The sequence below is a fragment of the Diabrotica virgifera genome, chromosome 3, assembly GCF_917563875.1.
Source record: "Diabrotica virgifera virgifera chromosome 3, PGI_DIABVI_V3a".
In the NCBI taxonomy this organism is placed as follows: domain Eukaryota; kingdom Metazoa; phylum Arthropoda; class Insecta; order Coleoptera; family Chrysomelidae; genus Diabrotica; species Diabrotica virgifera.
This window is the reverse complement of record NC_065445.1, coordinates 224218294-224226799: the sequence shown is the minus strand read 5'-3', so window position 1 is coordinate 224226799 and position 8506 is coordinate 224218294.

The following is an 8506-nucleotide window of genomic DNA, read 5'->3' as shown; positions in this document are numbered from 1 at the left end:
TTCTTTTACTGAGTTTCCGGTACTTTTCGCAACCTAGTTTTCCATTTAGGTTCAAATGGTTACTTGGGTGTTACGTAACGTTTAGGTAGGGGGAGGAGGGTACATAAAAACGTTACGGTGCGTTACATGGGGGGAGGGGGGTCAAAAATCTTCAAAAATTGCGGTACGTAATACTTGAACGCTCCCATATAGCATAACAATATTTACATCTATAAAATTCTCCTGTCACAGTGTTAGTTGTCATACTCCTCCGAGACCGCTTGACCGATTTTTATGAAATTATATATGTATATTCGGTAGGTCTTAGAATCGGTCGTAATTTATTTTTCATATCCCTGAGTGATAAGGGGAACTCCCCCTAACATAATGAAATGTTAGGTGGGGATTTATGTACATAACGTACTCTACAAGACTACGAGTACATACAATTTAAAAAAATTATGATCAAAATCCATCAACAAGCTTTGTAGATATTAATCGCAGCATATGTTTGAAGAATCAGTTTAATTTTTTGAGTGCACGGATTTTAATAATTCATTTCCACCGACCACAAATCGATTTCGTTAGAACGTTATTTATAAGCTTTATTAACAACTCTGTTGAAGTTTAAAGTTTACTCAAACTTTTACACTTAAACTATAGTCCGTCCGCTATAACTTTTCCCATGCGGTACGATTCATTTCAATCAAATTAAGTCAAAACAAAAAGTGAAACGTACGCCTATGTGTGTAGTATCACATCGACGTTCGCTTCAATTTATGTTTTGACTTAATTTTATTGAAAATGAATCGTACCGCATAGGAAAAGTTATAGCGGACGGACTATAATATAGTATATATTATATACCTTCAACTTCAAAATGGGGCTAGTTGGGTTGCCATTTATATAATATATTTAATTACCCTATTTTTATCCGTAGCGATTTAAACGAAAAAACTGACATATTTGACACTTATTTGTTAATAACTAAATTTCTCGTACGAACTGTGACGGGCATTTTTGTATATATAATGTATTAGATAATAGTACCCAAAAATCCCATTTGCAACCTGGCTGCTCAAGTGTCCCGAACATGGTATATTTTTGCCTTATTTCCCTGGATTATGACTAAAATCTCAAAACATATAGCGTTGTCTTCAAAAAAGTGAGCAACATATTTATATAGTGTACAAACCTTAAACAAAAATATTAAAATCGACCAGAGTTGTAGCGAGTTAAACGCAAAAAAACGTGATTTCACTTTATTTTATTTTTATGGTAAAATTGCGATTTTGACAATATTCCCCCACCTAAAATTTAAAATAAATTTATTGGGGATTTCTAATGTCGACAATAAAACTTGCACTATTTTTTTTCTATAAAACATTTTGATCTAAAATCTTCTAGAAAACTTCCTTGTACTCTCTATTTTAACATAAACGTGATTAAAAAAATAAATTTTAAATTTCGTCACTCAAATTTTGCGATTAAACTTTGCAATGCACAAATCCGCACCTTTTCCTTTGAAAAATTCATAACCCTTATCAGAATAAGAATTAAAGCTTAAAGCAGGTACCATTGTCTGCAGAAATGTTAGAGCTATACAGGGTGAGGCAGATAAAGGGCCTATTAGAAATATCTCGAGAACTAAAGGTAAGAGAATCAAGAAAATTGGAATACAGGGGTTTTGAAGTATGAACTATTTAATGAAAATATTTTGGTCGCTTTACTACTTCCGGTTATACCGGAAGTTGATTGTAACTTCGTTTTTTCAAATAGGACACCCTATATATATTTTTACATTTCCTGTCTTATTTCTTAAAATATAGGTTTTGTAATATTATACAGGGTAGTTTAAAAGATAATTACGGTTTTTTATAAATTTTGTAGCAAACTTTACACCCTGTAGAATTGTACTGATTTGATATCAAAAACTCCATTTATGTTAAAGTGATTTTTAGTATAGTTTACTATTATTAAAAATTATTAATATGGCGAAATCTTTAATTTTAGTGTACAGGGTTGATCGAAACTCGGAATGAGTATTATCTGAGTTTTCTTAAATGGAACACCCTGTATTTTAGTATTGTAATGAAATTAAATTTTATAGTACTTTTTTATTTCTTAAGCATTCCCTATACCTAACTGCTTTAATTTGTAAGTTAATCGTAGTTTTTTAAGCCTAACAATAATTGCAACAAATATTACGTGAAATTTTATTAGGTTTGCCGTGAAAATATTCAATCACAAATAATTTTTCGAAAATAAACACATATTAATCTCGACTGACCCTTAATTTATTAATACTGGTTGATATATCAAAATACCTACGTAGTTAAGGCTATGGGTACATAATTCGCAAATATTTTACGTGTATCCCTACTTTTTCTGTCTTTACACGGCAAATTACGCGTAGTAAAATTCACACTGGTATGGATATGTAAACATTACTAGAATGTCATTTTACTTGAAAATGTCATCATTAATTTAAAGAGATGGGTTTTGAATGTTCTTGGATAACTGTTATTTTTATAATTGGAAATTATTAATTCAGTTAATAAATGTGATAATTTTTCACTAACTATGTATTCAGTGATTGTAATAATTTATTTGTACATCAAAGACTAATACTCAATCGAGAAAAGAGGAAAAGTGTTAAAGTGATTTTTTTAATAATATATTGTTATGGAACGCTTCCAATTTTGAACATCTTTAACAACAAAATACTTGGATCACAGAATATATTATCCTGATGTATTCTCTGCTTGGATCTTCCACAAATAATACACAATAAATAACTTTTTATTAAGTTCACGTCTTAAATCAATTATTTATCAAATACACTATATTTCAATAATATTTAATCAATAACTCAACATATTCCCGATGCAATGTCAAATATTTAAAATTGTCACTGATTGTCAGTGTCTGACTGACAATATATGCTGACAATATTATATTCGGCTGAGTGCGTTGTAAGACAAAGATATATTTGGAAAATATTACCACGGCATTGTGTTTATTTTTTTCAAATCCTGAAAAAACTAATAAATATTTTTGAAAAATTTAAACGCAGAATGAAAGACTAAATTATTACCGAGGGCCGAAAGTACCTTAGAATAAATAAAAAGTTTATTTTGAATGATATATTTGAAATTAAAAATCACACTAAATTTTCTCTTAGTTTTTCACCCCTGTAACTTATTAAAATAAACATTATAGAAGTTCTCAGGGACTTTCGGCCCTCGCTAATAACGTGATCTTTCATTCTGCGTTTAAATTTTTCAAAAATACTTATTAGTTTTCTCAGGATTCGAAAAAAATGAATCCCCATTTGAATAGCATTGCAGCCGAAAATACGTACCGATCCTCTTAAGATTGTTGGTGTGTTTAATAAAAACATACAATATTCTATCTAGTTGGCTATGACTGACACTAAATATGCTTAAACATTTGCTTTGCTTAAGCTTAAACATTCTACCATTTTTGAAGTTCCAGTTGCTTTGCTACCATTGCTAATATGAATTTTTCTAATGAGGAACTGATTCAGATGTTTTTTTTTCTAGGAGAGTATAACAAATAAAAATGTGCTACTAGCAATAAGAGTTTATCATCAGCAATTCCATGATAGATGATCACCAAAAAGAGAAACTTTTCAAAATTTACTAGAGCGGTTTCAGCGAACTGGAAATTTAGATTACGAGAAATCTGATCGAAGAAAAATTATTTTAAATGATTAAAATGAATTAAATGTTAGTGTCACTGAGAATCTGCATATTAGTATGAACGTTCTCGTAAAGTGTCTAGTACGCCGAAACTACTCTAGTAAACTTTGAAAAGTTTCTCTTCTAAACTTTGAAAAGTATTCTTCTTGGCTGTCGTGTATCAGGGAGTTGCATGATAAATTCTTATTGCTAGTAATACATTTTTGTTATACTTACTCCCTAGAACAAAAACTTTACTAATCAATTCCCATTACAAAAATTTATATTAGTAATGGTAACAAAGGAACTGGAACTATAAAAATAATATAATGTCTAATATTTAATCAACTTTAGTGTCCAAGCCATAGCCAACCGGGTAGAATATGGTTTGTTTTTATTAATATTTTATGCACCAACAATCTTAACAACGTAGGCGTTTTGGTATCTCATCCAATATTAATAAATTAAGGATCATTCTAGATTAACATGTACTTTTTTTTTGAAAAAAATATTTATGATTGAATATTTTCACGGCAAACCTAATAAAATTTCACGTACTTTTTGTTGAAATTAATGTTTGGCTTAAAGAACTACGAATACCTTACAAATTAAAGCAGTTAGGTATAAGGAATGCTTAAGAAATAAAAAAGTACTATACAATATCATTTCATTACAATACTAAAATACAGGGTGTTCCATTTAAGAAAACTCAGATAATACTCATTCCGAGTTTCGACCAACCCTGTATACTAAAATTAAACATTTAGCTATATTAATAATAGACTATATTAACACTCACTTTAACGTAAATGGAGTTTTTGATATCAAATCAGTACAATTCTACAGGGTGTGAAGTTTGCTACAAAATTTATAAAGAACCGTCATTATCTTTTAAACTACCCTGTATAATATTACAAAACCTATATTTTAAGAAAGAAGACATCGAGCAGAATCCAAAAATGTAAAAATATATAGGGTGTCCTATTTGAAAAAACGAAGTTACAATCAACTTCTGGTATAGGGTTTTTCATTCACAGTCATTTGTTTCGAGCTTCTGTCAAATGTCGTGTAATCCGTGTATATTAATATTATACACAGATTATGCAAAATATGACAGAAGCTCGAAACAAATGACAATCGATGAAAAGCCCTATAACCGGAAGTAGTAAAGAGCCCAATATATTTTCATTAAATAGTTCATACCTCAAAACCCCTGTATTCCAATTTTCATGATTCTCTTACCTTTAGTTCTCGAGATATTTCTAATAGGCCCTTTATCTGCCTCACCCTATATACTGTAAAAATTTCAGAAAAAAATATTAAAATTGAACAGAGTTGTAGCGAGGTAAACACAAAAAATGTGATTTCTTTTTTTTTATTTTTAGATTAAAATTGCGATTTTGACAATGTCCCCCCACATAAAATTCAAATTTTCTCACATTTTCGTTTTCAGCACCTTCAAAAATATAAAGTATGAATAAAATTAGCCATTCACCTCTCCGTGGTCAGTACCTGGTCATTTTAGGGGTATCTCCCGCTCGCCTAAAAAGTTAAAGCGGATTTTTCAATAAAAATAGTGGTTCCCAAAACTTGTTTTTTTGAAGATATTCTTCTTCAGCGGCGATTCGATTGAGGGTAAAATTGTACATAAATCTGCGCACACAGACAGTATCTAGTTCCTTGCTAATCTTTCAAGATAGGTATGTATGTATCTGTATCCGTGCAGATAAGTCATTAAAAGAATATATTAGTGTTTTTAGTAAATGTATTATTTATTATAATTCTTGTGTTTTTGGATTTGTGTTTCTCTGTAGTAAAATAATAAAATATTATGTAGGCATAACATTTTTACACGCCGTGTTGTGTAATTATATCCGAAAACTTACATGTCAATTGCAATGACCTCGCTAGAGTAGTTGGTAGCATGGTACTATAAATAAAGAGATAGTATTTTCCCGTAGCGCAAATACGTCCGAGCTCGCGCATTGATGATGTAACTGGAGACCGGAAGTTGAATTTGAATTCTTGTTAAAGTTAAATGGGATTTGTATGAATTATGTGATGAAATTATTCAATTAGCAAAACAAAATTAAACTTCAATGTATTCGAAAAAAATTAGTGTCGAGATTCCAGTCAAAATAACTGTCAAAGATAAAATATAAAATACAACCGCGAACAATTCAAATTAATCGGAGATTACGAATGATTACGAACTTGCCGGTCTCCAGTTACGTCACGACTTCCGGATGTGCAATATATTATCTTGTTATTTATAGTATCATGGTTGGTAGCAAATACTATGGACTATATATAGTCCATAGTATTTGTTGGTAGGGCGTTAGGTCCGAGATTGGAACGACGCGAGTTCGAATCCTGGGCGATTCGTATTCTCTTTTTATTTTTGGTTATTTTAATGTTTTAATAAAAAATTTCTGAAAGTGGTAGATAAGAAAGTTTGTCTAATTTTTAAATAAAATAAAAATAACCTGTTAAGTATATTTACTTCGTTGAAATTACCTATATAATAGAAGAATATCTTCTTACGTGCGTACAAAGTACCGCTGTGTATAGGTACACGCTAACGTGTACGCAAATAAAAAAGTTGGGTACACGCGAATTATACTTCATCAAGCCAGTGACGTCATTATTTAGCGTGCGCAGTGACTGTATATTTTGGTACACGCTATTTTGATGTTTAGTATTTGTTTGATAGAAAAATATTTGTTATTATGGGAAGGGGAAGGGAAGCAGAACTATTCGGATGTTTCAAGTTTCAAATTTAATTGTAGTAAAGCAAATGTTTAGTTGACATGACATGTACAAAATACTGTTAAAATATTTTTATAAGTAAGTTAATTATATAGTCGGTTCGCTAAACTCAGACACAACTGGCTAGTGATTTTAGTCTGTAATTTTTTTGTTTTTTGCCAAAATTAGCAAAATTATGAACTATTTAGTAATTTTTTTTTTGCCAATTTTAACAAATTGGCAAAAAAATAATTACTAAATAGTTAATAATTACTAAATATTTTGTAATTTTGCCAATTTTGGCAAAATTGGCAAAAAACAAAAAAATTACAGACTAAAATCACTAGCCAGTTGTGTCTGAGTTTAGCGAACCGACTACACCAGTTTATAAACCACTGCTGTTGTGTTTATTTCTATTTATACAGGGAGTTGAACTTGTTACGATTTTCATAGAAAATTGGTTATAACTTTTTAAATACCCTCTATAACATAATAAACCTTTATATTTTTGTGATGGGGACGTTAAGAAGATTTCGAACATAAAATAAAATATAGGGTGTTCGATTTAAAAAAACGTAAGTTTGGTCTGCCACTATGTTATCGAACGCCCTGTAATATTCTGACTAATTTTGTAATATAAAGCTCAAAGTTTGCTACAATTTTTGTTACTAACTTTGTATCGCTTTGTAATCGCCCTGTATATTTTATCTTAACACTTCTGCTACCCACGAATTTTTGTCTCTTATCTTTTCATACTGTTTTAAAATGTTGTTAAATTAATTAAAAGAACTAAATAATTGTCCACATTCCATAATTAATTTAAAAACAAACACTAAACAGATAAAAAATAAGAAATATCTTTACTAATCAACACTAATTTACTAATCTCTTTACCACTCTGACACTCGCGATATTCTCAAGTTAGCATGTATGCAAAAAAAAAACAGTAACAGTGCACGTTAAATAGTAACGTCACTGACTTGATGACGTTTCGCGTGTACCTAACTTTTTTATTTGCGTACACGTTAGCGCAGTGATACTCAACCTGCGGCCCTCGGGCCGCAAGCGGCTCTCTAGCGTTTTTTATGCGGCCCGAAGGCTAACTAAAGGGCCCTGTGATCAAATTATTTGTCAAATTTCACGTGTTCTCTAATTATTTGATAGTGCGTCGATGTGTTTGAGGCGTGTTTGGGAGTGAGGCAGACAATTTAATGACTTTAATTTTAAATTATATTGAAATTTTTAAGAACTCTGATTAAAAAGAAAGGTATTAATTAATGAACAAATACTCATTTTAAAAATAATCAATACTTATTTACTACATTGCAACGGTCCATTTAGTAATCACAAGAAATATTCAGGTCCGGATTAACAAAAAAAAAAATTAAAATAATTGTGATCTTGAAACAACACACTGTATATTAAAATTTTCAAAATTCGTCTGCACATTTAAAAAGAGCATAAAAACTAAATTTAATTGCTCGCTTCAATTTTTTGCGCAGACAATTTATTAACATTCATTTTGAAGTAATTATATCGAAATTTTTGTTTTGAAAGTAAGGCCGTCCGCACATGAGTCGATCGAAGACACGTCTCTAAGTTCGCGCGTCTTGCTCGTCTTGTACGAACCCTGCGGCACAAGCGATTGCTCTCCGCACACTAGTCGATTCAGTTTGCACAACCAGGAAGAACGCATTTTTTATATATTAACCAAAACGACTATTTCGATCTGTAAAAAGTACGGTATTGTTACATGTTTAGTATAATTTGTATACAATAAGCATTATACAATTGAGGGTATTTTTCTACTTCCCCAACGAATTTTATATTAAACACCTAGAAACAGAAGTTCAATGTTTTCAGAATTTTACATTACAAATATTATATATATTTCCACAAAGCTAATAATAGTATTACAATCAACGAACATAACATGCCCCGATCTTTAAATAAAACTAAAATTTAATTAAGCGCAAAAAACAACAAAAAACGAAGGAAACAAATAAAATAAACTACCTATTATGACTAAAAACGTGCATCTCACTCGAACTTTCTCGTGCACTACGGATCGCAAG